We start from the raw sequence: 23,801 nt of genomic DNA on the forward strand, positions 1-23,801 counted from the left end.
CTCCTTAGAATGTGCTTTTATGTAGTTCTAGTAGCAAGATTTTCATCTTTACCAAGATTTTCTCCCCCATTTTTTACATCAAAAGCTAACGTTGAGTAGAATATAGTTTAAATTTGTAGTCTAGAAAGATTATGATGTCTCCTGATAACGTGGGCTTAAACTACCATTCACTGACATAGTATTGCCAAATCTCATCAGCTTGTGGTTTCATACGATGAATCATAAATCTCTTTTATTAGAAGAAAACTAACAAGAGTAGATAGGTGCGTGTAATATATCACATACAATGATATACCTATCGGCACAAATTTTTCAAGTTTTCATCAACATACGGTACAGTACGCTGAATTACAAAAGTTTAAAGAAGAATGTAAGTGATAAATGGATTGGAGCGTGTGATAGCCTACGGTACATAGACTAACCATTGACACAGACGTTTGAACTTTTATCATTGTGTGGTTTTACACAGTGAATCATCAAGTTTTATTAAGATGATAAAGGAGAGAATGGATTGTTTCAGTCACGCTGAGGTGAAATCAGCGTGAATCACCAACAATTTAACTCATCAACAAGCAGTGGTTTAAACTTTCGTATCATGAAGTAAGTTGCAATCTAGAATCAAAGATTCACCATTAAATTATAATGGTACCATGTCATACTTCAAACTAGGAGGTTAGGAACATGAACGACCCTTTTTCATTTAACGACCTGACAAGTATCTCTTACGTTGATGAATACGTAATCAGGGTAAGCCATTGGTTTGTGATCAATGTTTCAGCAGAACATGAGACTTGGTTCATACGACAAGAGTGCTTCCAGGGACTAGGGATGAGATTTAGAACCGGAAAACCGGACCGGAACCGGAATCGGACCGGAACCGAAACCGTTAGAACCAGAATATATAGAACCGGTTCCGGTTCTAGGTTCAAAAATTGGCTTTATCCGGGTTCCAGGTAATCCGGGTCCATCGGGTCCGGGTAAACCGGGTCTAAAAACCGGAACCGGTGTTAGGAACCGGAACCACTTTTAGGGCCGGAACCGGTTTTTGTGAAGTGTTTAAAAGACGCATATCTCATTTGTTTCAACTCCGATTGATATGCGGTTTTTCCAACGTGTAGTTTAGGGTTTGTACATGATTTTAGACTATAAATTTGCCATTTTTAGTTTTATATTCATTGACTTACAGTCCCCCGAAGTCGAGATATCAAAGCTGAAAGTTTTTAGTTTTTCAGTTTTTTTTTTTTATTTTCTGAAAGTTTTAAAACATGCATATCTAATTCGTTTGAAGTCGAATTGACATGTGGTTTTTTATAACTTGTAGTTTAGAGTTTGTACATGAGTTTAGACTACAATTTTGTCATTTTTGGTTTAATATTCAATGATTTACAGCCGCCCGAAGTCGGGATATCAAAACTGAAAATTTTCAACTTTTTAGCTATTTGTTTTTGTACTTTGTACTCTGTTAAAATGTTAACACATGCATCTGTCATTCGTTTAAAGTCGGATTGACATCCGGTTTTTTCCAGAGTGTAGTTTAGAGATTGTACAAGATTTTAGACTATACTTTTGTCAATTATGGTTTAATATTCAATGAGTTACAGTCCCCCAAAGCCGGGATATCAATATAAAAATTTTCAAAGTTCAACCCACTAAGTAGTAAGTACTTACCAAAAAATTCTGGTTTTTCCGGTTGTTCTGGTTCTAAACCCACATTATCCAGTGCCAACCTACCCACTTTGATGTTTTCGGGTTTTTTGGTTCTAGACCCACTTTACCTAGAACCGAACCGGAACTGGTTCCTATATACCGGTCCGGTTCTACAAAATCTCGTTAACCGGTTCCAGGTTTTCCGGGTCTGGGTCCATCCGGTCCGGGTTTGGACCCACTTTCATCCCTAGTGCTGTCAATGTGTAGATGCTGACGCTGAGAGATCAGTGTGTCATGTGTTTGACTCATCAGATCATAAGGTGTGGCCTTACAATAATAACCGACAATCGCAAAGAAATCCTGAACCTTAGATGGAGACGTTAGAAACTTTCCCAACATTATAGTTTCCAACCCTTCACGAACAAACCACATACTTTTTGATTTACGAAGCACCCCGAAGGATGAATCCCTGCTCCATTAAAACCTGTTATTTCTTGTGATCCAACCTTGACCTCCTGTCGGAAGATGGGTGTTTGGGCTTGTACTCCCTCCGCTACGCATGCAGGACATTCGGGTTTGAAATGACGCGGATAGTGACAGTGGAAAGACGTCCGAACCTTCTTTTAATCGTTAATGACATTCCTTTTTTCTCCACACCTATAGCACTTGAACTTGTGGAAAGCAAATATGTGGGTTGCACTACACTTTCTACAGATATCAAAGTCCCTCGGACATCAAGTACTCAGGTTAGCAACCTTAAACTCTTTGTCTATTACAGCAAATGCTAAATCATGAGCCCACTTTCCCTTTCCATGTCACTTTCCCACATTAAGATCTCTCCCCCTAGTCACCTTAATAGTCTCTTCAAAGTCCAAAAGGATGGAGTTCGCTCTTCAAACTTAGCAATCATTCTATCAGTAATTCGACTAACGATACCAGGCAACTCTTCCAGTAATATCTATGAAAACTCAGTGGTAATCCAACCGCATAACTCTGTGTCGTCTGCATAATTCTCGGAGGACTCTTCTCTCCGCCCACACATCGTCATCCTCTTAAATAAGACGAATCTGTCATCTCATAATCGGAATGGATTCTTTGCTTCCAGTAGTACAGGCCTAATACTACCTTCCACACCTATCCATACTTTCCTCAAGAATCATCCCAAATATTCTAAGTCACCTTCATATAATGATACTCCCAAAACCCACTAAACAACGCACCATTTATACTAAAGCACTTCCTAGGCTCTCCTAGGATCCCCACCTCACCCTGTCATCTGCTGCTGAAAGACCCCTATTAAAGGCAGCTAACTACTTCATGAATACAATTAAATGCAATAAAACATAAATACTCCTTTGACTAAAAGACCTAACCCTACAACTATTGGACTCAAATGAGAGTTGCATAATAAGGCCGAACCAATCACTCTAATATTATTTAACCTTTGTAGTGTGTAACTTAATGTATTCATTTAATAGTCAGCTCACATCAATATGACTCATACTAAGCACAAAGCAAGTATCATTCTGGCATCAAGAAATCAAAACCTATGCATCACCTAATCAGGCCATTCTATCCAATATTTGAAATCCCTACTAGCATGTAGTACTAAAACCTTAATCAACAGGCATATAAAGTAATCTCTTGTGACAACCCGAAATTTCTATTCTGTACAACCATTCACTTCAATATGAGTCAAAACTGTTTCTGCTAATTTTCAAGCTTTTTGGAATAAGTTTGAGTATTTTAAGATTAGTACTTCAGGAGATAACTGGAGAGATGATGCCCTAGGGTTTATTGTGCAACAATAATGTCCCAAAACTCCAAGATTTTGGAGTTTACGGCCTAAACAAAGGTGTTTACGGCCGTAAACCCTAAAAGAGGGTATAAATATGACACTTAGTCATTATTTTTCACTTTTCACAATTTCAAGATCCAAAACTCAATTCTCTCTCAAGTATCATCGACTTTTCTTCTTGATCTTCAACATTGTAAGTGTTTCTAGCCCTAAAAAGTTAATATATTACTTAATCTAGTGATCTAACATGATTCCATTGGTGAAATCATTCCAAATGTTTAGATCTTCAAGTTTCACCAAGAACACCAAGAACACACACTAGTGTTCTTGGACTTTTAGCACCTTTTCAAGCTTCTACTTGTAAGTACTCTTACCCTAGTGTGTTATACGGCTTGTTATACTTCTTAATCAACTAGAAAACACCAAGAATCAAAGGATCAAAGGTGTTTACGGTCCAAGAACACCTTGGACCGTAAACCTTAAAAGGGGTGCCAAAGTGTGCCCTAGCCCTTACAAAGCTTTGGAAACTAGCCTGGACCCCTTCCTTAATGTTTTTAGGACTTGAAAACATCAAAATACCATAAACCATTTGGGTTTACGGCCGTAAACCCAAAGTTAAATGGTCCAAGGACCGTAAACTCCCTAAAGGAGTGAAATGGTGCCCTAGTCTCTTCCTAAGTCTTATACATGAAGTAGGAATGTTTCTTAGGACTTATAAAGCTTCAAAACTCAACATGGTAAAATTACAATGAGTTTACGGCCGTAAACTCATGGGTTTACGACCGTAAACTCAATGAGTTTGGTCACAAAACCGTAAACTCCAATAAAGGGTCCCCTTGAACCCTAAACTCAATAGCAATGTCCTACAACACTTAGATGAAATCCTTAGGACTTATAGCACTTATATAAGGTGTTTTACATGTCCTAGGATGTCTTAACTTTGTTAAGTAGTTGTTTAAAGACTAATTGGATACATATATGTGATATTATATGTTAACTAGGATCATTGTGTGTGTACAAGTCTTCACTTGACACCTAGCATCCTATACATTCCGTTCATCCAAACCACTCACTACAGGTGAGTTCATACCCCTTAATTAACCTTTTAAATGTTTTTAAATGCTTTTATAGGGGGGGATACAAGTTGAACTATTATAGTTATTATATCAATCACATATGATTAATAACTACCAAACAAGTGGATTTCTTACTTTTCAAACTGTGTTATCAAACTGTTTTACTTCAAACTGTTTTACAAACTCTTTTACATATCAAATACTTTTATTAAACTCTTTTAACTTATATTCTGTGTATCTATATGGATATAATTATATAAGTAGGATTGAAAGGACTAAGGGTATTCGGGTTATTTGTCCGAAGGTCGTTTGAATCCTAGTTATATATCATGTATATGTGTATAGATATAAAAGGTTACTTCTTTCATTCAGTTCAATGCCTTTGGGTAGCAAAGGTATACAAACATGTTCATCTACACAAACAACATTACTAGTAAACTATAATAGGTATAGTTTAGGAAGATACTATTACTAGAACAATGAAACATACAATGAGTCAGTTCATTCATGAGTAATACATAGTGATGAGAAACAAACATAATACATAGTGATGAGAAACAAACATAATACATAGTGATGAGAAACAAACATAATACACGGTTATGAGAAACAAAACATACATGCTAGACAGAAAAAGAACACACAATACAGCTAGCACATACATATACATATACATATACATTACTTACAGTTATGTGAGCCACTTAATGGGGGCATGGCACTACCTGTCATGACCCGTTTTGTATCCAGAATCTCCTTAAGTGGAGAGCGTATGAGTTTGTGTATAGATCTATACTGGATTGACTATCCTACACCTTGCTGCTTGCTACAGTGAGACTTGCAAGTCTACGGGTGCCAAACGTCATTTCTTACGACGTCTTACATCGTCGTTTTACTAGAGTCGGTAGCAGGATACAGGCTGATCACATGGTACTTTAAATAACAATTGGTTTAAAGTAATTAGTACAGTAGTAGTTACTTAATACAACACTATAGTACTATATCATTTTCCCTTTACATTTACTTTGTGATATTCACACAATAAACAATAATGTAGAAACTATATTTTTGGTTAATGATAGTCAGATTTGGGAAAATACATACTCTTACAAGAGACACACACAAAGACACTAGATGCCTTGGTAGAAGGCTACTTTTAGTAGGAAACATAGGGTTTTCTAGGAGAGTTCAAACAATTACAAAACTTTTACAAAACTTATACATTACAGACTTACAAACACTTTCATACAAATACAGACACTAATATACTTATGATCTCACCAGCTTTAAAGCTGATAAACATTTTCAAAATAACTTGTATTCTCAAGTCGCCAGTAGACAGGTACCGGAGCCAGGTTTTGGGAAGATGGAGCTCGTTCCAGACTCACCTTTTATTTTTGATGTATATTTTGGTGTCTATATAACTTGACAGAACACACTTGTATGAAATTATATTATTAATGCAATGGATGATGTTGTTGCTTGTTTACTACTTTGCATTGTTGTGATACTCTACATGACGTCCTCCACCCCCGAACGTTTCCGCCGTTCTGGTTTTGGGGTGTGACAGATTGGTATCAGAGCATTGTTTATAGTGAATCGAGTGTATCAACCCATAAAAGATATACGAACTATAAACACAGCGGGATTAAAATACTCTGATAAAGAGTTTATACTTTTAAATAATAAAATATTTAACTAAGTATACATACCTGCATTCATACTAAAATCAGTGCCACTAGAACAGAACAAAAGTATTACGATTGTTGGACAGCACAAGTAGACTTAGAGACATATGGTCAACCCTGGGAAGATGTAGCCTGATCAACTACATTATCCGAGGAGTGATTAGCATGTGCGTAAGTATGGTTGTGAGGTTTCAACAAGTCTAAAGACTTACCAACACTACCACAACGAGAACAGTAGAACAAAACATAAACTTAAAATACTATAGGAGTATTTTGTGTTACTATTAATTACCTATCTGAGAACTAAAGGTCTTTATTAAGTATGTCAATAGTTGCGGAGTGGATACGCTAAGGTTATATGTGTCTAGGATACCATAGACTTAGAATCTGTGATCTTTGCTTTACTTCCTGTTCCTTGTTTGGTTGTGGGCTTAGAGTTAGGGTTGCTTATTCGAAGGTCTATCATGTCTTGGTTACATATGACTGGTATGCACTACGCGAATGTTGAAGTAACTGATAAAGATCATCTTATAATTATCTAATTAGTTCGTCTATTTAGTTATTTCTTTATCCCTTTTCTCGCGTAGATTTCATGGCTGGATTCCATATCCCCGGAGACCTTTACTACCCCAACCACGGCAATGGAGGATGGCTGGGAGAAGAGCCAGAAGATGATCACCCAATCCCATTGGATGATCACGAAGCTGAAGGCTTTTCTGAGGATTCTGACTCAGAGCCAGAAGTCAACAACCTACCCCCAGCTGCTCAAGACCCAAACCCAAACCATCATCCAGCATTTCAAGGACCCACACCTCTGTAGGCCACAAACTTGAATAGATGGAGGCAGGAACAAGGTCAACCCATTCCCTACAATGGGGACAGAAGCTTCTACAACCTCACCGAGGGAGGTTCAGCTGACAGGGTCCTACCCATCATGATTCGAAGGATTTCTCGAAACACCGTGCAAGGTCGAGCGACTATCGACCGAGTCGTGGAGATTGACGCCAACTCTGGAGTTAACACAGTCCGCATTCACCAACTAGAGTCTGCTCATGAAAGGACTCAGGTCCGCAATGCAGTTCTACAGAGGGAACTTGCTGAAAACCAAGCTGAAGTCAGGGAACTTCGAGCTCAGCAGGCAAGGTCTGAAAGGCGTATGAGGGACATAGAACGTCTACTGTCGGATTCAAGAACTCACTCTAGTAGTTCTCGTCGCCGTTAGAGTCTTATCGACTTCTCTTTTGGATGTAACCTAGTTAGTGTAAAAACTCTAGTCTAATTTCCTATCCTTGTAAATCTTAGACCCGTTAGGTCTTGATTAGGTAGTAGTCTGTCAAAATTTTCCATCATGGTTGATGTAAGACCTACTTCTAGGTCATTTTTCCCGAACTCATTACATCTGTAATTCCAGTATTATTGACTGATATCTAATCTCATGGAAATTATATCCAAATGCCTTTATTTACAATCACTCGTGCTATTCATTTGTGCTGTTGGACTATGGAGAGTTAGTCCATGATTCATTCTCATCAATTTCCTATTAAATTCTTATCAATATCTTCATCTTTCTAAACTTATAGTTGAAAATGCCTCCACGCCGATCAACAAGACGCGATCCCCCGCAAACTGCAATGCCACCTGCTCCTCAATTCGACACGGCAGCCCTGAATGCTGCTGTAGCTACGGCTGTGGCTACAGCCATGGCTCAATATCATTCATCTGGTTCCACTGGAGGAGGAACCCCTGTTCACTCTACTCATGGTGAAATCCCTATGTGCTTGAGAGAGTGCTCCTATAAGGACTTCACTAACTGCAAGCCATTGTCCTTTAAAGGGACTGGCGGAGTCATTGCCCTCTCGCAATGGTGGAATAGACATGTCAAGTTTGTTGCTTGCACCTTTGAGGCAAAAGCCCTAACATGGTGGAATAGTCATGTCAAGTCACTATCCCTTATAGTGGCAAATGCTATGGGCTGGGAAGCTCTGAGAGAGCTAATGGTTGAAGAGTAATGCCCCAGGGGCGAAATCCAAAAACTGGAGAAAGAATTGTGGAGCCTAACCATGAAGGGCTCCAACATAGTCTCCTACACCGCCAGGTTCTGTGAGCTGGTGGCCCTCTGTCCCAACATGGTTCATACAAAGGGGAAGAAGATAGAGAGATTATATGGGGGTTGGTGCCTCCATTCCAGGGAAATGTTTTGGCTTCAAACCCCACTACATTCGATAGTGCCAAGCGATTGGCACAGCGGCTTATAGACCATGGGATTCGTACCCCGGCCGCAACAACGAACCTGGCCATCTCAGAACCCGCCAGAACCTCTGATTCCAAGCGGAAATTCTGGGATGACAAGAAAAAGAAGAAGGCTGCCAAAAAGCAGTAGGTCGTGGCAGTGCATGCTGCGATAACACCTGCCGCCGCTGCTCCGGTAAAGCAGTACGCTGGAAGTTTGCCTAAGTGCAACAAATGCAACTTCCACCACGTCGGTGCCTACCAGGAAATGCAGTGTTTGAACTGCAACAGGAAGGGGCACACTGCCCGTTTCTACAAAGCTCCGGCTAGGCCAATCAACCAAGTCCCCGGCACAGGAGTGGGCCAAGCTTGCTACGGTTGTGGCGAGGTAGGCCACTACAAAAGGAACTGCCCGAAGGCAGGGAATGCCGGTGCAGTGGCAAGAGTTCTGGCCATAGGCCACGAGGAAGTAGTTGCCGACCCCACAGTGGTCACTGGTACGTTTCTCCTCGATAACTCTTATGCATGCATACTATTTGATAGTGGAGCGGAGAGGAGTTTCGTGAACCAAAAATTTGCTCATTTACTTAAGCAAAAATCACGAACACTTAAAGAACCGTTCACTATAGAAATGGCTAATGGAAAGACAGAGAGCACTAGCAGTATATACATAGGGTGTACCCTAACACTAGATAGCCATTCATTTTCGATCGACCTCATGCCGGTCTCAATTAAAAGTTTCGACGTCATTATTGGCATGGATTGGTTGAGTTTTCATCGTGCCGACATCATGTGTTACGAGAAGGCTGTACGCCTTAATCTGTTGTCTGGCGAAACCCTAGTAGTTTATGGCGACAAACCCGGCACGAACCTTCGTATCATCTCGAGCATTCAAGCTCAGAAATTCTTGCAAAAGGAATGTCGTGCATTCCTTGCTCATGTGGTCGATGTGAGCCAAGAAACGAAAGTCATTCAGAACATTCCAGTAGTACGCGACTTTCCCGACATCTTTCCAGAAGAACTCCCAGGATTACCTCCGCAACGTTAAGTCGAGTTCAGAATCGACTTAGTTCCAGGGGCTACCCCCGTAGCCAAATCGCCCTATCGTCTAGCACCTGCAGAGATGCAAGAACTGTCCTGTCAACTTAACGAACTGCTCAGCAAGGGCTTTATAAGACCAAGTTTCTCACCCTGGGGAGCTCCAGTCTTGTTCGTCAAGAAGAAAGACGGATCGTTTCGTACGTGCATCGACTACAGGAGCTCAAAAAACTGACCATCAAAAATCATTATCCTTTGCCTGAGATTGACGATTTATTCGATCAACTTCAAGGGGAGAACTTCTTTTCAAAAATCGACTTAAGATCCGGATATCACCAACTACGACTGCTAGGGGAGGATGTTCCAAAGACAGCCTTCCGAACTCGTTATGGGCACTACGAAATCGTAGTGATGCCGTTCGGATTAACAAACGCGCCCGCAGTATTCATGGACTTAATGAATAGGGTGTGTCGTCCTTACTTGGATCAGTTCGTCATCGTCTTCATCGATGACATACTTATCTACTCTCGTAGTGAGGAGGAGCATAGTCAACATCTGCGACTAGTCTTAGAAACCCTGCGTGCGGAGAAGCTTTATGTGATGTTCTCGAAATGCGAATTTTGGATCCGAAGAGTCGAATTCTTAGGACACGTGGTTAGCGAAGAGGGAATACACGTAGACCCTTCCAAAATCAAAGCCATTGAGAGCTGGTCAGCACCGAAGACGCCTACAAAAATTCGTCAATTTGTAGGCCTCGCTGGCTACTATCGCAGGTTCATTCAGAACTTCTCCCGCATTGCGAAACCTCTTACGACACTGACCCAGAAGGGCGTGGCCTTTGACTGGGAAGAGAAGCAGGAGAGAGCGTTCCAAACGCTCAAGCGAGCCTTGTGCACCGCACCAATATTATCCCTCCCCGAAGGGATAGAAGACTTCGTTGTCTATTGCGATGCATCAAATCAAGGACTCGGATGTGTTCTGATGCAGCGCGGTAAGGTCATCGCCTATGCCTCGAGACAGCTAAAGACACATGAGGTCAACTACACTACCCACGATTTTGAGCTAGGAGCAGTTGTGTTTGCTCTGAAGATTTGGAGACACTACCTGTACGGTACAAAAAGCACTATCTTTACAGACCACAAAAGCCTACAACACATATTCGACCAGAAGGAGCTCAACATGAGACAACGACGGTGGGTCGAGCTACTCAGTGATTACGAATGCGAAATTCATTATCATCTGGGTAAAGCCAACGTAGTAGCTGACGCCCTAAGTCGGAAAGAATATTCTGGTCGTAGAGTCAAACCATTGACTATGACTATCCATTCGCACTTGTCCACACAAATTAAGGAGGCTCAGCTCGAAGCTTTGAAACCGGAAAATGTGGCGGGTGAATCCTTGAGAGGGATGGATAAGAACTTGGAGGTTAAGGGTGGCAGAGCTTATTATTTCATGGATCGGATCTAGACCCCGAAACTTGGAGGTTTCAGAGACTTGGTCAAGAACGAGGCGCACAACACTTGTTATTCCGTCAACCCAGGTTCAGATAAGATGTATCTGGATCTTAAAAAGCTATACTGGTGGCCTAACATGAAAGCGGAGATTGCTACCTTCGTGAGTAAATGCCTTACTTGCGCCAAGGTCAAGGTCGAATACCAGAAACCCTCCGGTCTACTACAACAGCCAGAGATACCGGAATGGAAGTGGCAGCGGATCACTATGGATTTCATAACCAAGTTACCCAATACAACGGGTGGACTTGATACCATATGGGTCATCATCGACAGATTGACCAAGTCCGCACACTTCCTGCCTATCAAGGAAACAGACAAGATGGAGAATCTTACAAGAACTTACATTAGGGAGATTGTACGACTGCACGGTGTTCCCATATCCATTATCTCAGACAGAGATAGTAGATTCACTTCGAGGTTCTGGCAGTCGTTACAAAGTTCCCTAGGAACTAGGCTGGACATGAGTACAGCCTACCATCCACAGACAGACGGGCAAAGTGAGAGGACTATCCAAACCTTGGAAGATATGTTGCGAGCCTATGTGATCAACTTTAGGAAAGCATGGGATACTCATTTACCCCTTGTAGAATTTTCCTACAACAACAGTTATCACACGAGCATAAAGGCTGCTCCATTCGAGGCCCTCTATGGCCGAAAGTGTAGATCCCCTCTGTGCTGGGCTGAGGTGGGTGATACCCAGTTAGCTAAAGTACGAGTTCCTGAAAGCACCCTCAAGGGCCCGGAGATCATACGGGAAATGAAAGAGAAGATCGTTCAGATTCGTGAACGATTGAAAGCCTCTAGAGACCGACAGAAAAGCTACGCTGATAAATGAAGGAAATCGTTGGAATTCCAGGTGGGCGGCCGTGTTCTATTGAAGGTATCACCCTGGAAGGGCTTGATACGCTTCGAAAAGCATGGAAAGCTAAATCCAAGGTACATAGGGCCTTTCGAGATTCTCGCAAGAATCGGCCCTGTAGCTTACAAACTTAACTTACCCCGCGAGCTCAGTAACGTACATTCTACTTTCCACGTTTCGAACTTGAAAAAGTGTCTGTCCGACGAGACTCTTGTAATCCCACTCGACGAAATCGAGATCAACGAGAGCCTCAACTTCGTGGAAGAACCTGTAGAGATCATGGACCGGGAGGTCAAGCAAACCAAACAAAGTCGTATCCCGATAGTGAAGGTTCGCTGGAACGCCAAGCAAGGACCTGAATTCACTTGGGAACGAGAGGATCAGATGAAACTCAAATATCCTCGTATTTTGCTTAGTTATTTGTAACTACTTATTTGCTAAAATTCTAATTTCGGGACGAAATTCCTTCTAACGGGGGGATGATGTGACAACCCAAAATTTCTATTCTGTACAACCATTCACTTCAATAGGAGTCAAAACTGTTTCTGCTAATTTTCAAGCTTTTTGGAATAAGTTTGAGTATTTTAAGATTAGTACTTCAGGAGATAACAGGAGAGAGGATGCCCTAGGGTTTATTGTGCAACAATAATGTTCCAAAACCCCAAGAGTTTGGAGTTTACGGCCTAAACAAAGGTGTTTACGGCCGTAAACCCTAAAAGAGGGTATAAATATGACACTTAGTCATTATTTATCACTTTTCACAATTTCAAGATCCAAAACTCAATTCTCTCTCAAGTATCATCGACTTTTCTTCTTGATCTTCAACATTGTAAGTGTTTCTAGCCCTAAAAAGTTGATATCTTACTTAATCTAGTGATCTAACATGATTCCATCCGTGAAATCATTCCAAAAGTGTAGATCTTCAAGTTTCACCAAGAACACCAAGAACACACACTAGTGTTCTTGGACTTTTAGCACCTTTTCAAGCTTCTACTTGTAAATACTCTTACCCTAGTGTGTTATAGGCCTTGTTATACTTCTTAATCAACTAGAAAACACCAAGAATCAAAGGATCAAAGGTGTTTACGGTCCAAGAACACCTTGGACCGTAAACCCTAAAAAGGGTGCCAAAGTGTGCCCTAGCCCTTACAAAGCTTTGGAAACTAGCCTAGACCCCTTCCTTAATGTGTTTAGGACTTGAAAACATCAAAAGACCATAAATCATTTGGGTTTACGATCGTAAACCCAAAGACAAATGGTCCAAGGACCGTAAACTCCCTAAAGGAGTGAAATGGTGCCCTAATATCTTCCTAAAGCTTATACATCAAGTAGGAATGCTTCTTAGGACTTGTAAAGCTTCAAAACTCAACATGGTAAAAGTACCATGAGTTTACAGCCGTAAACTCATGGGTTTACGACCGTAAACTCAATGAGTTTGGTCACAAAACCGTAAACTCCAATAAAGGGTCCCCTTGAACCTTAAACTCAATAGCAATGTCCTACAACACTTAGATGAAATCCTTAGGACTTATATGTGACAACTGTCAATTCAGGTCATTCTCGGACTCATGCATCTTTATAAAAACCATTCATGCACAACATGCCATGGCCTAGTAGTATAAATTAGGTCAAAATCTTGCATAAACTAGGACCCAACTAAGATCTACGACTAATATACTTGACACTTACGATTCTAGTAAGTTGCCTAACTACAATAGGAAATGCCAATGCTATAATTAGAATAAACTTCAAACCTTGCTACAATTGAAAAAGGGTATAAAACCCTAAAAATAAATTAAAATATTCTAATTTCATTTCAATATGATGGTGAATATCAAACAATGTTCCAAAAACCCTAAAGAGCCTAAAAATCCAAATTTATAAACTTTAAAACCTAAAAACTCTATAAGATTTGTTATGAACCTCATTAGATAAAATTTAAATAATTAAGTCATAAGGATATAATCAAAGATATAGAGATTTAATTATCAAACATAAATCATATTTTATGAGCTAAAAACAAAGATTCTTAAATAAATCATGAATTACATAAAGAGGCATTTTTATAAAAATTTGGGTTTTATAAAAATTGAAGGGAAATTTATTTAGTTTGAATTAGGAGAGAGAGGGCCTCTCTTACACTCATAAAATCTGCCACCCTCTCCCCCATGCTCCATTTTTCCCCAAAAATTCTTAATCATTTTATTCTTCTCTTACACTTCAACTTCCCATACACACACTCTCTCTCTCACTCCTTCTCCAAGAAGATTCCCCACCTCAAAAACCTCTCCTACACCTCCAGGAAATCCTCCATTCTCTGCCATAATTTCGAAATTGAGAAGGTCTTGAAGTGTTCTTGCTTCTCTCAAGATCAAAACCAAGGTAAACAACACAATCCTCCCTCATCGTTTCATGATTTTACTTCCTCTTCTTCATGGTTTTCTCTACTCTTCGGATTCTATGCCCTTCCATGGCTAGAAATCCTTACTTTTCCCTTGTGGTTTGTAGATTCTCACCATAACACAATGTATGTGTTTGAGATGGTGAAAATCCGGGATCAAACCCATGCAAGGAGTGAAAAAGATGCACATGTGTTCATGTGACTTCAAAACCGAGTATTACATCTTCTTCTCCATTTCTTTTGTGTTCTTGCATGACCAAAAGCATTTAAACCATTTCTAGTACATCTTGGATGCTCATTCACTCCATGCATGTGCTAGAAATCGGACCTTAACCGAAGCATGCATGTTGTTCTTGTCAAAATGCCCTAAGAATGCACTCAAAGCAAACATGCAATCTGCCAGATTACATTGTTCAGCTTTGAATGGCCATAACTCGGTCATTTCTTAACCAAATCCTGATATTCTTTTTGTATTGGATAGTTCCACGAGTTAACTTTCAAACCCAACTGGTCTCACTGTAAAATATTAAATATCGGATTTTTGGCAATTTTTACAAAATGGTTGCGCAAACAGCTCTTTTTCTGTGATCACCATTTTTGCTTTGCGTGATCAATGACCTTAAACCCAACCATAAATCTGGGGAAAAATAATTTAGAAACTTAATATATCCAGTGAATGATGGCTGAAATTTCGTGGCTTAAAACCCCACTGAATGGGCTACTCAAATTCATGAACTTCAGCCACATTTACATCTCATGCACCATTATATGCAACATTTCTTAACTTGTTTGGGTTCAATACCCCTATTTCCCTTTTGAATAAAATTTGAACATTTTTCCTTTTGAAAGCCCTCACATGCATGTGATAATCTGGAAAATTTCAAGAGCTTTTATCATTTCTTTGATTTATTAAAATTATTGCAAGAAAACAAGGGCATAAATCACATAAAATACTTCCAGAGGTCTATAAATCCGGAATAAATTCATGGATGATCCCTATGGTGAATAATGACCCCTCACTAAATTTCATCGATTGTTGTTGCTGTTTGGTATGATTTCCGATTTTCTTTTTGTTTGGGTATAATAAATCACAAAACCACTTTAGAGAGTGTGAAAATTTTATCTAACAATTTTCGCAGCCCTTGCCTGTGGTGGGTGACTCAGAAAAATAATTTCAGAAGTTTTCATCATGCCTTACTATTTTTCCCAATTTTTGGTAATTATAATGGCCTAAAAATAGGAAAAATAGTTCTGATTATCCAAAATTCATGAAAATTTACCAGAACATCATGTTGTACAGTAGGAGATTACATAAAAATTTTGATGATTTTTCTCTACTGTAAACTATTTTTCTTCTATTTTCTAAAGTTAAATACACTTAAATACACATAAATACCCAAAACCGGACTATACAATATGAAAACGACTTTTGGTATTTTTCCCAGATTACTTACACTGTAAATGATGTTACAAAAATTTTTGGTAATTTATTTTAACTGTTTGTTATTTATTCTTCAATTAATGGTTATTTAAGGGGATAAAACAAGGAAAAATAGAAATACCCACTGAAAAATATCTTTTATATTTTTCCAGCCTAGTTATGTATAATAACAGTTAAATAAAAAGTTTGGGTAATTTTGGAAACTGTTTTCTATTTATTTCAATTTTTATTGGAATAAATGCTCAAAAATCGTAAAATATAATTAAACAGCTTGGAAATCCATTTTTATATTTTTCCCAGCTTAGTAATGTGTAATAACAGTAAAATAAAAAGTTTGAGAATTTTTATCCTTTGAATGCTATTTTTCGTGAATTTATGTTGTTATGAAGGCTTAAAAATTTGGAAAATAGATAACCATATCAAAAATTCAAGGAAAATTTTCTGGAAAACCTCTATTGTATTTAGAATGAAAAATACAAGGTTTGACAATTTTTGGAAACTATTTGATAATATCTTACATTTTTAGGAATTTAAAACACCTTTAAATTTGTTGAAACACCCTTAAATTTATATTACTAAATCTGGAAAATTAATATCCAAAAGTTGTATTTATCACATGACTTGTAGAATTTCATCATTTCAGAAAAAGTGTAACCAATTAATATAAAATCCAATATTAGAACATAAATTGGCATTTCACTATATGTAGAGTTTAGTATATTAGCATTAGATTTCGACATGGAAACTCACTAGTGTGTGTTTGATGTCGTAGGATCCCGGCATTAAGACGTTGGTGTATTCCAAGGCACCACTTGTATCTACTCGAAACATTGTGAGTATTCACGCACTCCCCTCAGTGTTTCAGGTAATCAGTGTTCAGGCAGTTCAGTGTTTCAGGCAATCAGTGTTCAGGCAGTTCAGTGTTCAGGCAGTTCAGTGTTTCAGGCAATCGGTGTTCAGGCAGTTCAGTGTTCAGGCAGTTCAGTGTTTCAGGCAATCAGTGTTCAGGCAGTTCAGTGTTCAGGCAGTTCAGTGTTCCAGGCAATCAGTGTTCAGACAGTTCAGTGTTCAGGCAGTTCAGTGTTTCAGGCAATCACTGTTCAGACAGTTCGGTGTTTCCAGGCAGATCAGTGTTTCAGACAGTGTTGGGTCTCCAGCGGTAATGGTATTTTGGATTTTCATGGATAGCTTGGGGAGTGGCAAGTCACTCATAGTACGATTATTTGAGTTATGGACAAGTATAAGTGGATCACAGGGATAAGTGGATCTGTGAATTGGGTTGTTCTAGTGGGAACCTGGAGTAGTTAGCATGTAAGGAATGGTAAGGAATGATTTCGAGGATGAAATCTAATTTAAATGGCTGGAGTAATGGATAGCGTGAAAGGAATGTTTTTCGCAGTGGCAGGGGAGATGGTTAGTTATGGAGAGTTGCCTTGGGGAAGCCAGAAAACGCGCAAGGAAAAGAGGGTGAGCCCCTAGGACGTTCATCATAAGTACCCGGGGAGTACCAGATGGATGGTCAGTTGGGTAAGATGTGTTCTCAGGATTGTTGAGAATTAGAGTGCACTCAACGTGATTAGCTACAAGAACTAATATTAGTCTGAATGACCGGGCGGAAGGTCAATGGAAGTGGTCAACAGGAGTCAGAGTCATCAGGCGGGAAAGTTGAAGGCAGATTGCAGGAGAGTTGGCCGTAGCGGACTTCGAGGACGAAGTCTAGTTTAAGTGGGGGAGAGTTGTAACACCCAGAATCAGAAAGACCAAGAAAGGAAAGGAAAGCCCTAAGTCAAAGGATTCAACTCGTCGAGTCCAAGGAATGACTCGGCGAGTCGGAGCGGGATCCATGTGCAAGGTTAAGTGACCGACTCGACGAGTCGGCTAGTGTACTCGGCGAGTCTGGTCTGGGTTGGGAAACCCTAGTTTTGGGACTTGGCACCCTATTTAAGCATCTCATTCTCATTTCTAGGGTTTCAGTTACAGCCTCCACTGTCCAGAGCGAAACCCTAGTGTCCTCCATGAAAGTGTGAGCTATTATTGTATGTTCTTGAGTGATTTGAAGTCTAGAAGAAGAAGAAGGAGCTGGAAGAGCTAAGGAGTGATTGTAGATCCAGAAGGAGTCCCTCTTCCTCATCACTTTCTGGTAATCAAGCTCTTACCTTGATCTATGGTTTCTTAGATCTCTTCATGTCCCTTTTATGAGACTTTTGGGACCATTTCCAAGGCCAACCCGAGTATTGAGCCTTTGAGGACGAATAGAGATTAGATCTGAGCATTTCTGAGCTCTAGAAGCACTGAGTGAGAAGCTTTACTCAGCTATGGTTTCCTTTTATGGCTTAGACCTCCATTATAGCTTGGATTTGGTGTTCTAGCCTCAAAACCCCTTGCATGCACGTAAAGTTAGCAACTTTACGTGCAATGCTAGCATAAGGAGTCCAGATCTATGAGTTATAAGTGTTGGATTAGACTGAAATCGACATAATAGGGTTGTCTCAAGGAGGACTTGGCGAGTCAGCTCATGGACTCGGCGAGTCGGGTCGCAAAACCCAAACCCTTCTGTTTATGAGTCGGATCAGTGAGTGGGGTTAGAGAAGGACTCAGCCAGTCTGTGCCCGTGATGAGCATGAAGATCATGGTACTCGACGAGTTCAAGGAGGAACTCGGCGAGTCCAAGGCAATCTCCTTAGCCGATGAAGACGGACTCGGCGAGTTGTAGAACAACTCGGCGAGTCGGTTGAAGATAGTCCCGAAGTGATTAGATGAAGGAGAACTCGTCGAGTTCTCGCTAGACTCAACGAGTGGATTCGGGGTTGTTTTAGGAATTGAGGAGCATGGACTCGGCGAGTTGGTAGAACAACTCGGCGAGTCGAGTCAACTGGAAGGTTGACTTCGACCAGGACCTTGACCAGAGCTGACTTAGTTGACCTCTGGAGGACAGTTTAGGCTAAGTTCTATTATTTGGTGTTAGTAGTTCGGTGAGCTAGGAGAGCAGCGCTTCATAGAATAGTCGATTAGCAGCCAGAGGATTATCAGCAGAGATCAGCAGTACAGGTGAGTTTCCTTCCAGTAGGAACGGGTCTACGGCCACAATGCCGGCCCGTTTAGTTAGCAGTTGTTCCGGGCTTCGGTCTGATGCAGTAGTTCAGTGTGCTTGATGTCTTTGTGATTCAAGCATGTTTTTGTTTTATGTGTTCCGGACTTCGGTCTGATGCAGTATGTAGTATATGTGTTTATGCTAGTAGTTATGATTATGCTATGCTATGTTCATTCAGTTTCCGGACTTCGGTCCGATGCAGGGGGCAAGGCCCCAGTTAGTCCGTACTTCGGTCCGATGCAGGGGCAAGGCCCCAGTTAGTCCGGACTTCGGTCCGATGCAGGGGGATGTGGAAATCCACAGATTGGATTTCGGAGTTTTCCAGACGGATTAGACCTGGTTAAGCCAGTGATAAGATTGTAGAAGCGCCACTACAGAGATGAGAGCAAGGAAGCAGTGGACTGCTTAAAGTCATTTGTGATTTGAGGCTACCAATGGTCATGTAGCAATCACTTTTAGCCGTGGGTTGGTAACATCAGGATTCGACGCTCGGACTCGATCGGTTGGATCAGGAGGTTGTGAGAACCTCAGTGACATGATAACTCATGGCAACTGGTTCCAGGGAAGGTTTTGGTTCGGAGGTCGAGTGAGGCGACTAAAATAGGGAGTCCTTTGGCTCCGCAGTCGGGTTGGAACCCGATATTTCAGATGGGTGACGAATGAATTGAGACCAGGATTGGTCTCGAGAGATGTTGGAAAGCAGCCATGTAGCAGCATGTTGTTCAGGCAGTTCAGTGTTCAGGCAGTTCAGTGTTTCAGGCAATCAGTGTTCAGGCAGTTCAGTGTTCAGGCAGTTCAGTGTTTCAGGCAATCAGTGTTCAGGCAGTTCAGTGTTTCAGGCAATCAGTGTTCAGGCAGTTCGGTGTTCAGGCAGTTTAGTGTTTCAGGTAATCAGTGTTCAGGCAGTTCAGTGTTTCAGGCAATCAGTGTTCAGGCATTTTAGTGTTCAGGCAGTTCAATGTTTCAGGCAATCAGTGTTCAGGCAGTTCAGTGTTCAGGCAGTTCAGTGTTTCAGGCAATCAGTGTTCAGGCAGTTCAGTGTTCAGGCAGTTCAGTGTTCCAGGCAATCAGTGTTCAGACTGTTCAGTGTTCAGGCAGTTCAGTGTTTCAGGCAATCAGTGTTCAGACAGTTCGGTGTTTCCAGGCAGATCAGTGTTTCAGACAGTGTTGGGTCTCCAGCGGTAATGGTATTTTGGATTTTCATGGATAGCTTGGGGAGTGGCAAGTCACTCATAGTACGATTATTTGAGTTATGGACAAGTATAAGTGGATCGCAGGGATAAGTGGATCTGTGAATTGGGTTGTTCTAGTGGGAACCTGGAGTAGTTAGCATGTAAGGAATGGTAAGGAATGATTTCGAGGATGAAATCTAATTAAAATGGCTGGAGTAATGGATAGCATGAAAGGAATGTTTTTCGCAGTGGCAGGGGAGATGGTTAGTTATGGAGAGTTGCCTTGGGGAAGCCAGAAAATGCGCAAGGAAAAGAGGGTGAGCCCCTAGTACGTTCATCATAAGTACCCGGGGAGTACCAGATGGATGGTCAGTTGGGTAAGATGTGTTCTCAGGATTGTTGAGAATTAGAGTGCACTCAACGTGATTAGCTACAAGAACTAATATTAGTCTGAATGACCGGACGGAAGGTCAATGGAAGTGGTCAACAGGAGTCAGAGTCATCAGGCGGGAAAGTTGAAGGCAGATTGCAGGAGAGTTGGTCGTAGCGGACTTCGAGGACGAAGTCTAGTTTAAGTGGGGGAGAGTTGTAACACCCAGAATCAGAAAGACCAAGAAAGGAAAGGAAAGCCCTAAGTCAAAGGATTCAACTCGTCGAGTCCAAGGAATGACTCGGCGAGTCGGAGCGGGATCCATGTGCAAGGTTAAGTGACCGACTCGACGAGTCGGCTAGTGTACTCGGCGAGTCTGGTCTGGGTTGGGAAACCTTAGTTTTGGGACTTGGCACCCTATTTAAGCATCTCATTCTCATTTCTAGGGTTTCATTTACAGCCTCCACTATCCAGAGCGAAACCCTAGTGTCCTCCATGAAAGTGTGAGCTATTATTGTGTGTTCTTGAGTGACTTGAAGTCTAGAAGAAGAAGAAGGAGTTGGAAGAGCTAAGGAGTGATTGTAGATCCAGAAGGAGTCCCTCTTCCTCATCACTTTCTGGTAATCAAGCTCTTACCTTGATCTATGGTTTCTTAGATCTCTTCATGTCCCTTTTATGAGACTTTTGGGAGCATTTCCAATGCCAACCCGAGTATTGAGCCTTTGAGGACGAATAGAGATTAGATCTGAGCATTTCTGAGCTCTAGAAGCACTGAGTGAGAAGCTTTACTCAGCTATGGTTTCCTTTTATGGCTTAGACCTCCATTATAGCTTGGATTTGGTGTTCTAGCCTCAAAACCCCTTGCATGCACGTAAAGTTAGCAACTTTACGTGCAATGCTAGCATAAGGAGTCCAGATCTATGAGTTATAAGTGTTGGAATAGACTGAAATCGACAGAATAGAGTTGTCTCAAGGAGGACTCGGCGAGTCAGCTCATGGACTCGGCGAGTCGGGTCGCAAAACCCAAACCCTTCTGTTTATGAGTCGGATCAGTGAGTGGGGTTAGAGAAGGACTCAGCCAGTCTGTGCCCATGATGGGCATGAAGATCATGGTACTCGACGAGTTCAAGGAGGAACTCGGCGAGTCCAAGGCAATCTCCTTAGCCGATGCAGATGGACTCGGCGAGTTGTAGAACAACTCGTAGAGTCGGTTGAAGATAGTCTCGAAGTGATTAGATGAAGGAGAACTCATCGAGTTCTCGCTAGACTCGACGAGTGGATTCGGGTTGTTTGGGAATTGAGGAGCATGGACTCGGCGAGTTGGTAGAACAACTCGGCGAGTCGAGTCAACTGGAAGGTTGACTTTGACCAGGACCTTGACCAGAGCTGACTTAGTTGACCTCTGGAGGACAGTTTAGGCTAAGTTCTATTATTTGGTGTCAGTAGTTCGGAGAGCAGCGCTTCAGAGAATAGTCGATTAGCAGCCAGAGGATTATCAGCAGAGTTCAGCAGTACAGGTGAGTTTCCTTCCAGTAGGAACGGGTCTACGGCCACAATGTCGGCCCGTTTAGTTAGCAGTAGTTACGGGCTTCAGTCCGATGCAGTAGTTCAGTGTGCTTGATGTCTTTGTGATTCAACCATGTTTTTGTGTTATGTGTTCTGGACTTTGGTCTGATGCAGTATGTAGTATATGTGTTTATGCTAGTAGTTATGATTATGCTATGCTATGTTCAGTCAGTTTCCGGACTTCGGTCCGATGCAGGGGGCAAGGCCCCAGTTAGTCCGGACTTCGGTTCGATGCAGGGGGCAAGGCCCCAGTTAGTCCAATGCAGGGGGCAAGGCCCCAGTTAGTCCGAACTACGGTCCGATGTAGGGGGCAAGGCCCCAGATAGTCCGGATTTTCGTCCGATGCAGGAGGCAAGGCCCCAGTTAGTCTGGACTTCGGTCTGATGCAGTGGGCAAGGCCCAGTATGTGCTTTATATGTTATTATATGGTATGTGGTAGTTTGGGGGAGCTCACTAAGCTTCGTGCTTACATTTTTCAGTTTTGGTTTCAGGTACTCAGTTTTCAAAAGAGGAGCTCAGGAAGATTGCAGTGCACACACCATTTGTTCAGCCTGGGATGTTTATTCTCTGATATACTTGACAGTTGTTATAATATTTTGGGATACATTGCTTATGATTTTTATATGAGGTTTATCGACTATGGTTTTTATTATTAAATTAAACGAAATTTTCAAACTGTGTTTTTGGGATGTTACATCCACCACAAAGGACGATAAAGTTTATTCGACATGATTTACTGTTGATTCGGTAAAAATGGTTATGCTTACAAGATTAAGTGTAATTCTGATACTTTTAAAAGTTTCAAAGTCTAGCAGAACGAATAAGAAGAATCCATTGGGCAGAAAGATAAAAGTTTCTCCAATATGAAAGGAAAGGAGAGTACTTTAGTATCGTGTTTTATTATCATCCTAATATTTATGGAACCATGTCACAATTAATCCTCTATGTTAGGGTGCAAAGTCGCTCTTGGATGTAGTGTTTTAGGCTTACCCTCTTGTATGTCTAAATGGGTTGAGTCTTTCCTATAAATAGGAAGTGAGTGACTCCCATTATGTAAGGAACCATTTGGAGTGTTAGACTAGAGAGAGAAATTATGTACGAACCCATTTGTATATTCTTTCTAGATCTAATATGAGCTTACAAATATTTATTTACTCCTTGTGTTCTTGATTTTGCATGATGATTCACTAGATCTTTCTAATTCCACACATGCCATCATAATCAACACCACTACAATTGGTATCAGAGCGGGTGTTCTTGATTAGATCAAGAATTGATCCTTGATGGCTATCTAGATTTGGTATTATTTTCTGAGTAAATGAAGATTTTACAGTTCTGGTCCCTATAGTTTGTTCGAATTTACGCTTTATGCCCAGTTTCGCAGATGGGATAGAGTTTCGCATATTTGGCTGTTTTTGGGGCAATGGGTCCCTGCAAGTTTCAGAAAGTGACAATTTCTACCCGGTTTTTGAAAAATCTTGCAACTTTCACCCAAAAAGTCAAAAAAATTTCATAAATTGGAAATTTTTTGTGGCTTTTTCGTGATTGTTTTTTCGTGCAAGATTTTTGGTGATTCGTTTTTGGTACACATCAAGGGGGAGTATCGTGAAGACTATTCCTCGGGCGCTTCTCACCCTTAGTGGGTTTTATAATCATTTTTTTTATTATAAAAAAGGGGAGAATGATGGGTATTCGAAGCTTCTCGGGTTTTTCGAATATTCATTTGCGGATTTGAAGACCGGTGTTACTTCGAGGGGGAGTTTGGTCTTGATCGCGCTAGCTCGTTAGAGACTGAAGCCGGGACATCCAATCCTAAATTTGAGAGGGAGAATGTTAGGGTGCAAAGTTACTCTTGGATGTAGTGTTTTAGGTGTACCCTCTTGTATGTGTAAATGGGTTGAGTCTTTCCTA

Source organism: Lactuca virosa, chromosome 1 (genome assembly GCF_052849685.1).
Source record: "Lactuca virosa cultivar CGN04683 chromosome 1, Lactuca_virosa_CGN04683_v6, whole genome shotgun sequence".
In the NCBI taxonomy this organism is placed as follows: Eukaryota; Viridiplantae; Streptophyta; class Magnoliopsida; order Asterales; family Asteraceae; genus Lactuca; species Lactuca virosa.